Here is an 8,347-nt window from a genome sequence, read left to right on the forward strand (position 1 = left end):
GATAACTGGCTGTAAAATTATTAAATACAATCAAATTGTAAATTGATTAATCAGATGGAGAAATGGAAGGGTCATGGTGCCACTTAGCAGTGCCTAATAAATGACCCCTAAACCATTGGTGAATCTGTGGTTTCCAAGATGGCAGAACCAGATATTTTTGCTTCACATTATGTATTTTTGGTAGTAATTGAGGTTTTGGAGACTTATTGGCCCAGCTATTCAAAAGGAAGGAAAAGACCCAGATAGATTGCAAATTTTCTGATACCCTGAATTCCTCCCCAGGTTCAATTGGAGATGTCCAAAACAGGCATTTGGTTGGTTTATCATGAGATACAGAAAATACCCGACTTGGCCAGTGTGGTAATTATGGTTTTAATTAGTGTGTAATACACCTTTAAGAATAAATGATTGTTAAGGAAAATCATATGATCTTTAGTACCCAATAGGAGAGTAGCACAGGCTACCTTAGTAGTCAGTAGCTAGTAGTTAGGAGTTAATGTGTAGCGATTGAGTTTGAGTTGAAAGCACATGTGTAATTGCTGCTGAGTACGTTATAAATAAACTTAAAGCTTCCATCCAAGAAGGGTCTGCTGATCAACTCCATCAATAGTACCAACTCGGCCACCACTCACAACAAATTGGCGACGAGGATGAAACAAGTTTAAGACAAGAAATCAAGTGAAAAGAAATTGACCCTGTACCTCGCCCAGTGAGTGTGGGTAGATGTTCTGTTCGAATCGATGAAGTAAGTCCCTCTCAAGATGCCACAATTCAGAAGAATTGACCTTTTTGATCTAGCCACGGATGATTGACCTCATTACATTGAATGTCTCACGTTCTTTTTCCAAGCAAATGAGATTATGAGAGAAGAGAAGAGGTGAGCGACCTCTTAAGTACATGTGGGAATAAAACCTATGGCTTGCTTTGAAGTTTGACGGCACCCAGTGACCCAGATTTGACAACTTTTGATGAATTGGTGGATCTCGTGAAGGGTCATTATCAATCAAAGCCCTCAGTAATGATGCAAATGTTCAAGTTGAATTCAAGAAATAGAGCCCCAAGTGAGACAGTTGCATGCTATGTGGCAAGTTTGAAGCAGTTAACAGAACATTGTGAGTTTGGTACATCTCTAAACAATATGCTCAGAGATTGTTTAGTGTGTGTGTGAATGAGGTCATGATTCAGGAGAGATTATTGTCCAAAGCAAATTTGGATTTCAAGAAGGCATTAGAGATAGCACTGGCCATGGAAAGCACAGTAAGAGATTCAAAAGCAATAAAGGGTGTGCAAAATGGTGCCGTCTTCCACATCAGGTGGGAAACGCCAGCCAAAAAGGGCGCAAAAATGCAGAACTCTGCAGAGAAGCAGGAAACAGCCCCCACTCACCACAAAATGGCTTAGCGGTAAAAACAAAGAATAATTTCATAATTAGAGGTGGAAACAAGCAGTTTTTTAACAATTGGCAGTTTAAAGAAATTGAATGTTATTATTGTCACAGAAATTGACTTATAATGAGACAGTGCAAGGAAAGATTCAAGCAGGCTTTTAAACAGAAGAAAAACAACTGTGAGATCTACAATGTAGAAGAGCCTGAAACAACAAATTCAGATATTTACTCACTGTTTAATCTGAGAGTTGGAAAGTCAGAACCAATATTTGTAAAAGTGAAAGTAAATGGCAGACCTATTAGAATGGGAGTGGACATGGGAGCTTCCACTATGGTAAATGGGGAACATACATTCAGATATGCGAATAATGGTGAACATCAATTAAATTTAGAAGAAACAGCTGCTAAACTAAAAACATACACGGGTGAAGACATTCAAGTCGAAGGTATAAGTAGAGTAACTATTCATTACGGAAGCCAATCGGCAAAGCTGCAGGTGTTGATATTGAGAGGCAGAGGGCCAAGCTTTCTAGTGCAAAATTGGCTAAGGGAAATCAACCTTCAGGGGTCACTGAGATTCCAAAAGGAAGCTGGATGCATTCCTGTTTTGAAAAGGAATGTGTAAGGACTCAACAACCTGCAGAAATGCAGGCTGTCTTATTCCAAAACCTGGAAGAACAGCAGAAGAAACTCGAAGAGACCCTACTTGATGACAGAGTTCGAGACGAGGTGAGCTACCTTTGAAAGGGAAAAGAAAACCTGTTAAAAGGACCTTCACACACTACAAGATTCCCTCAGGTCAAAGTTTGTACCACTGGAAAGGTACAAGGAGAAACGGAAAGAATTCAGCACTTCTCTGAACAAACTGAAGGATAAGTTGGCAGAGAAGACTCCGCAATGTTCAATTTTCTACGAAGCAACAAACAAATACAAAAAATAGATGGAAGAGCTGAAGAATCAGCTAAATGAAGCCAAAGAGGCTTTGGAAGTAAAAGCTGCAGAATTTTCCAAAAGGCAGACAGGTGATGAAATTTTGGGAAACTCAGCCACTGAGATCAGACAAGTTGAACTTGCATCTGAGAGCAGTGTGGCCAATAGCGAAGTCAAAAAGAAGGCCGAGATTAAAGTCTGTGCTAGAAAGAAGAAGGGGTGTAGAAAGATGATACAGAAATACTAATAGGATTTTAATCTTGCAGCATTTAAGTACACTTTTGTGCATAAGCCTGGGAATCAAATCGCAAACGCTGATGCACTTAGTCATTTGTCTTTACAAGAAAATGACGAGGATGTCCCAGTTCCACAGGAACTTGTTTTACTGTTAACTTTCTTAAATTCCTCGCTGGTATGTGCTCGACAGATCAGAGACTGGACAAGTCGGGACCCAGTCCTATCTCAAGTATGAGAACAAATGCTTCATGGCTGGTCACAAGAGTCCGTATCTGATAAAATGAAACCGTACTTTATTAGACATGAAATAACCAGCCAGGATGGCATCTTACTGTGGGGAGCACGAGTGATAGTACCTCCAAAGGATAGGCAGCCACTGTTAATTGAACTACACAGCACAAATCCAGGAATATCCCGAATGAAGACCATAGCAAGCAACTACCTATGGTGGCCTGGAATGGATGATGAAATGGAGAGTTTAGTGATGAACTGTGTGCAATGTCAGCAACTGCAAAAGTTACCTTCAACAGCTCCATTACACCCTTGGGAGTGGCCAGGAAGACCATGGGTGGGGGTTACACATTGACTATGTTGGACCTTTCATGGGAACAATGTTTCTGCTCATTGTCAATGCCCACTCAAAATGGATGAACATATATGAGGTGAAGTCACCAATGTTGACTGCTACAGTTGAGAAACTACATCAAAATTTTGCCATCAAATAGTCATTTCTGATAACAGCACAGCATTTACAAGTGCTGAGTTTCAACGGTTTATCAGCCTCAATTGTATCACTCATGTGAAAGCTTCATCATATCACCCTTCCTGAAATGGACTGGCCGAAAGTGCAGTTCAAACGTTCAAGGTAGGCGTGAAGAAGCTAACTGGAGATGCTTTAGCAACCAAGCTAGCCCGCTTTGTTTTCTGTGTCACACCTGCAGAGTTATTGTTAAAACACTATCTCAGAATGAGATTGAGCTTAATAATGCTGAATTTAGAGGGGAAGGGAGAAAGGAGTCAGGTAAGTCAGAAAACTAGACATGATTGGCATGGTTGTGAGATGAAATTTACCATGGGAGAGACAGTATAGGTGAAGTACATTGGAAAAGGACCAAAGTGGTTACCGGGTGAAATACTGCAGTGACTGGACTTCTATCTTACCACGTGGAGGTGGAAGGCCGAGTCATACGGAGACATGTGGACCATTCAAGGAAGAGAGAAGCAGATCATCAAGAATTGATTCCACCAGTGTTCATGGCCGGGTCAGCATTTCCTGTTGAGAGTACTCAATCCAGTACAGACATGTCTGATGTTCCTGTAAGAGTTGAGGATACAGAACAGCAAGAGCCCACCGAAGCACCTGATGTTCAGACAACTCCAGACAAGGAGACTCCTAACAAAGCACCTGTGTAGAGCTGAGACGTTCTATTTGCATAAAGAAACTACCATTGCCAATGCTTTATAGAGCTCCTGGAAAGTAATGTTTTCTGCTTTTCCCCATCGTCCCTCCAATGGGCAGATGGTAAGGATATTTAAGCTGTTTGAGATATTGAGTTTCCTCTATTGCAATTTTGAGATCCTTCAGGTATTGAATGACTAAATTTGGGTAATAAAATCCTATAATCTTGCATAAAGATATTATTTGTATTTCTACACTTATGAGCCCTGTCCAGTTGTAACTGGAGTTATTTTAAGTATTTCTGTAGTTTGTGGTACCACACAGTAAGTTGGGTTAAAACATAGGCCATCCTACATTACTCTAATAATACGTAATTCTGTATAATGGCAGCTGAGCTCCTTTCTCAGGTGTCAACAATTATAATATTTGGGTGTTGGATTTAGTGTGACTTTACTTGCCTAAAATATTAATATAAACTTCATCAGAAGTGACAGACAATATGGCCCCAAGCTGGATACATATTTGCTTATCCTCGGTTCTAAGTATTCTTGTGTTTTAAGCAGCACATGAAAGGTGTAGAGCTGCCCAGCCCAAGTTGACGCATGTAAGAGAAGGGTATCTGACATCGCAAGGGTTAAGGTGGGAGTGGGAAACAGTGTGATTTAAAGAGGCACATAACCTGAGATTAGATTCAGTTGTGAACTGGACAGAGACCTGTGTAGAAGTAAGCATGGTGTCAGACCATAGCTTGCTATACCCTATTTATGTGTTTATATTTATGTGCTATCAATAAACACCTAATGTTCAACCATATAAGACTCAGAACCTCTTTGTGATACCTACTGAACATACAACTTACATCAATGCATTCCTGATCTAGGTTGCAACCAGCCACATTGACCTAGAATTGTTATATCTGCAGTGAAGGTTAATTTCAAACAGCACTGTCATATGACTCTTTTTTTAACAATGTTCAAATTCATTTCATTTCCACAAGGAAATTTATCTCATCATTTAAGTCACTTCTCTTATCTACTACTATTGGATGATGACGCATGAGTTGTTCCTTCAGTGTGCTTTTTTCCAATATTAGCCGTATGATTGTTGCCTTCAGTACAAATTGCTTTTGGATCATTATCCAGAATATGAATCAATGTAATGAATATTTATTGATCAGTAATTCTTCATTCCTCAAGTAGGCTAAGGGCTTGGTTGGTTTTTTTTATTGGCCTTTCTAGAAATGGCAGAATTGTTGGTTCTAAATTTAAGAACATAAGAAATAAGAACAGGAGCAGGCCATGTAAACCCCTCTAGCTGGTGTCACCATTCAACAAGATTATGGATAATCTTTTAGCTTAATTTCACTTTCATGCCCTACCTCCATATGCCTTGATTCTTGTACTGTCCAAAAATCTATCAATCTCTGTCTTGACTATACTCAATGTCTGACCATCTTCAGCCCTTTGGGGCAGAATGTTCCAAAAATTCACAACCTCCTGAATGAAAAACTGTCTCCTCATCTCAGTTCGAAATGGCTGACCCCTTGTCCTGAGACTATGGTCCCTAGTTCTAGAGTCTCCAGCCAGAGGAAACAACCCTTCAGCATCTACCTTGTCAAGCGTTCTAAGAATGTTGCACCTGAAAAGCTCTCTATAATAAAGTTTAGCCATTTTTTGTTGAAACCTGTCCACTCTGCCGAGTCATTACACTATTTTTCACTCACTTAACCCTTGTGTTCCCACAAAGGTCAAGCTTGCAAATTCAACAGTGGCCAATTTGTCTTAATCCAATTGTGTCTTATGTACACTCTCACAGCAGAACAGGCTTAAAATTAATCAGTTACATTCAGATATTTCAGTCCATGTCACAGAAACATTCACAGAAACAAGATTCATTTTTAACAACAAGTGTAATCGTGCCAATACAGTTGATAAGTTAGGCAAGATGCGGCTATAGTAGTTGATCATACCCAGGAAGAACTTGAGTTTGGTTACATTGGATGGCGAGGGTGCATCTTTTATTGCTCGAACTTTCTCTTCTACTGGATGCAAACCCATGGCACCCAACCTGTGACCCAGATAAGTAATTTCAGGTACATGAAATGTGCATTTTCCCTTCTTTAACCGCACGCTGGCTTCCGTGAACCTTCGCAGTACCTCCCCCAGATCGGCCAAGTGTTTGGTCCCAGTTGACCCTGTGATCAGAGCATCATCTGGGTATACTACCACTTGGGGAACTACTTGCTTTCCATTGTTCTCTGGAAGATAGCACATGCAGATGATACTCCAAAGGGTAGGCGTCTTTACGGATAAAGACTCTTGTGTGTGTTAATAGTCACATATTCTCTCGACGTGCTATCCAGTCCTAATTGTTGGGTAGGCATTGCTCATATTCAATTTTGTATACGACTTGCCTCCAGCTAACTTTGCATATTAATCATCTATCCTTGGAATGAGGTACTTGTCTAGTTTTGCTGCCTTGTTAACGGTCAGGTTATAGACTCTACAAATGCATATGGTTTGATCAGGCTTAACTATGGGTGCTGCCCATTCAGAGAATTGGATAAGTTGAATGATGCCCAGTTTTTCTAACCGGTACAGTTCTGCATCTGCCTTTTCCTTCAACGTGTAAGATACACGCCTGGCCTTAAAGAAATACGGTGTTGCCTGAGGATCCGCATATATTTTGGCCTGCACGCCTTTTTACTTCCTTAATTCATTCCGAAATACCCTGTCGTATTTCCTTAGCAGTTCAGGAACTCCTGTTTTCAGGTGAAATATCTCAAACCAGTCAAGCTTGATCTTCTATAACCAGTCTCTGCCTAAAAGACCGGGTCCTTCTCCTTGCACTATTATCACATGCAGCTGGGCTGCCTGTTGCCTATAAGATACTGGTACTGTGGCGATGCCCTTTCCCTGAATAGATTCTCCATGTCTTCAGTTTAGCAGTTGTCCCCTCCAGGTTTATCAGCTTTCTACCTTCATTAAGGTATTTGAAAGTGTGCTCTCCCCCCACTGTAGTTGAGGCACCCGTATCCACCTCCATTATTAGTGGCTTCTCATTAACTTGAATTGTGACAGTAATATGCTTGGTTTTCACAACGGTTACGTTATACAAGGAATAAATATCGGTTTCAGCAGCTTCAGGTTCTGCAGTATGTTTTAATTCAATCATGTTGGTTTGCTGCTTTACGGGCTTTAATTTGCCCTGAATCGCCTTACTATATCACCTTTCTTATGGCAGTAATGGCATTCTGCCTCCTTGAATTTACAAGTCTCTGGTCCGTGGTCACCTCCACATCTCTAACAACTTAACCTTGGAGTCGCTGCTGAAGCTACTGGACCTTTTTATGTTTCTAACAATGGACATGGCATTCTGCTTCGATGTTGTGGGTCTGGTTTTCGTGCCACGTTCAACAGTAGGTTCCCACCTCACATGAAGAATAGCGCCATGTTGTATGTGTTGCAAAGCTTGTGAGTCTTTTGCAGCACTTTCCATGATGAGGGAGATTTCCAGGGCATGCTTAAAGTCGATGAAAACCTCGGTGAGTAAATGATGCTGAATGGTGTCGTCCTGAACTAGACAAACTAATCAAGCCCGCAGTTTATCATTTAATATGTCCCCGCAGTTGCAGTGTTCTATCAACTGCTTAAGGTTCGCTCTCCCAGGGCCCTAACTCTGGAATTAAATTTAAAACACTGCATTATTATGGATGGCTTCGGCTGGAAGTAAGTTTTCACGATGTCCACAAATTGATTCAAGGACTTAGAATTGGGCGTGCACGGGGCCTTCAGGTTGCGAATGAGATTGTATATCTTAGCGCCATAAACACTCAAAAGGATTGCTTTCTGCTTTTCCTTCGCAGTAATTTCATTCGCTACGAAATAAAATCCGAGGCGCTCTACATACTGGCTCCAGTCTTCCATAGTCGTATCATAAGAAGAGTGGCATGTCTGGTGAGTAGTCTTTTCTTTTTCTTAAGATTTGATGTACTCACGGTAACAAGGCAAGGTGCAGTATTGGAGCTATTTTACCCTTGTCGCCAATTGTAATGACTTGACAGAGTGGACAGGTTTCAGCAAGAAACAGATAAACTTCATTACATAGAGCTTTACAGGTGCTACTTGTTCAATCAGGACTCTTGTCAGGAAGCCCCATGCCCCTGGATTGCCTGCGCTTAGGGCTCATTGGTCATAGCCTCCCAGAACATCATGTGTCACCTGACCAACAGCAAGAGAAGGCTGTACCCTCAGTTATTACAAATAGTAATGGTCAGTTCACCTATGCAGGCAAGCACTTAAACAGAAATGCATTCTTAAGGCAGGATATAGGCCATAAAATGACCAAGACCTTCTAAATATAAGGTCAGGTATAGGTCAGTGTTTATTGCAGGC

At 41.0% G+C, this 8,347-nt stretch overlaps 1 long non-coding RNA gene across 1 annotated transcript in view; it reads left to right on the forward strand.

Moving 5' to 3' along the window:
* Nucleotides 1–7,912, forward strand: part of LOC144669558 (uncharacterized) — a 58,703-nt gene extending 50,791 nt beyond the window's left edge. The window contains exon 3 of the long non-coding RNA XR_013573689.1: nucleotides 7,819–7,912. This is a non-coding gene — a long non-coding RNA (uncharacterized LOC144669558). The remainder of the gene's footprint in view (nucleotides 1–7,818) is intronic.
* Nucleotides 7,913–8,347: the final 435 nt, after the last annotated feature.

The sequence above is a fragment of the Cetorhinus maximus genome, chromosome 2 (genome assembly GCF_964194155.1).
Source record: "Cetorhinus maximus chromosome 2, sCetMax3.hap1.1, whole genome shotgun sequence".
Lineage (NCBI taxonomy): Eukaryota > Metazoa > Chordata > Chondrichthyes > Lamniformes > Cetorhinidae > Cetorhinus > Cetorhinus maximus.